The sequence below is a fragment of the Rousettus aegyptiacus genome, unplaced genomic scaffold, assembly GCF_014176215.1.
Source record: "Rousettus aegyptiacus isolate mRouAeg1 unplaced genomic scaffold, mRouAeg1.p scaffold_m13_p_6, whole genome shotgun sequence".
Classification (NCBI taxonomy): Eukaryota; Metazoa; Chordata; class Mammalia; order Chiroptera; family Pteropodidae; genus Rousettus; species Rousettus aegyptiacus.
The window spans coordinates 58,850,610-58,852,253 of record NW_023416309.1 but is presented as its reverse complement, the minus strand read 5'-3'; the positions used below and the strand labels follow the sequence as shown (position 1 = coordinate 58,852,253).

Sequence of the window (1,644 nt, the reverse complement as noted above, 5' to 3'; positions counted from 1 at the left end):
CCCGCTTCTGTGGCCTCTGCCTGACCTGCTGGCATCCGCCTCGGGGGTGTCTGCGCTCAGTAGGTTATCGTCCAGTGGATGGACCTGAGCACGAGAACTTCCCTTACGAATTTCAGAAGCTTCTAGAACTTCAGGCTGACACGAGCCATGGATGCTCATCTAGTCCAGATTTTTCATCTTGTAATGGTGGAGACGGACTCGCTAGTGGCCATGTGGGTGTTGGCGGTTGGGGAGGGGCTGCGGTTCGAGGTTCGGTGACCGTGGCTTCAACCAAAGGGGAGGCGCGGGTTCCAGCAGAGACATTTCAAGTTGCTTCGGAGTCAAGATCCACCCTGGAAGGCAGTTGACCCATGACTGCTATTCTAGGTGCTGTCCATGAGCCCACGTCGGCCACCGTGGCTGCGCCCCAAACACATGGCGGGGCCTGGGCTGAGTTGGGGTGTTCCTGTTTACTCACGCTGAATCTGTACAAAGTTGGGGTCCACTGCTGCCTGTCTCCTCTCCCATCTTGTCCTCTTCACTCTTGGAGGCACCTTAATATTATTATTATTATTTATGCCTACAGCACCTGGGCTTCCTAGGTGGTCTCCCATCCAAGCACTAACCAGGCCCGACCCTGCTTAGCTTCCGAGCTCAGACACCGGGCTTGTTCAGGGTGGCGTGGCCGCAGACCATGGACCGTGGCTCCACTGGGACACGAACCCAAGACCTCCTGCGTGTAAAGCAGACGTGCTCACTGCTGCACTATGGAACCTAGTTCGTGGAAGCACCTTAATCTTGTTTCTTCCTTCTACTCCAGAGCAGGCCCTTCTCAGGCCACCCAGACTTCCAAGATGACTAGCCTTCGGGGGAGGCCCTTTCCATGCCCCCCAGAGTGTTCTCAGGGCAGGCAGATGGTCAGGCCCACCACGGGTACAGGAGAGAAGGGTATGCACATCTTTTTGGGGCCTTTTCTACTTAAGCAGACGGTGGTTGCTCAGATGCTGCAAAATGCGTTTTCATTATTTTATTCACAGAATTTTTATCATCAAAGCTATGCAGAGTGAGTTTTCCAAAGAATTTCTTTTTCTAATATGCAAACTTCTGTTCACATTCCTATACCAGATTATAAACAGATACAATTTCTCAGAACATCTCCAAAGGGGCCATTTACAAGCTCTTGCTCAAAGAGCAATGTGTTATTACAAAGAATTATGTCATTTTCAAAGATATTTCAGACCAGTGGATCAAATCTTTGCATATTTCTCCTGATTAAATTCTACTGATTAAATCAGCTGTGATTTATGTGATGGTTATGAGCATAAACCATAAAGTAAAAAAGATCTTTTGATTTGAAAATCGGTCATTAAAATCATTCTTAAAGAAACAAATATTTATTTCAACATAGAGACATATTTCATCTTTATCTTCATCTTAAAAATCTATTTTATCTTTTATCTTATTCAACCAAGGAAATATAAAATAAGTGTGTTGATCCTCAATAAATATATAAGAATCAATAGCAGTCTTATATATCAGCCATAATCAGCGCAATTAGTGGGAAGAGAATTTCTTCCTTACAGAAATAACCTAGAATAAAATACCTGAAAGAGTATCAGGAAGAATAACATAGACTCAAAAGAAGAAAATTGCACAATCTTGCCG

At 45.3% G+C, this 1,644-nt stretch overlaps 1 pseudogene; it reads right to left on the bottom strand.

The window, feature by feature from the left end:
• Nucleotides 1-556: 556 nt before the first annotated feature.
• On the bottom strand, nt 557-672 carry LOC118604148 (annotated as a pseudogene).
• Nucleotides 673-1,644: the final 972 nt, after the last annotated feature.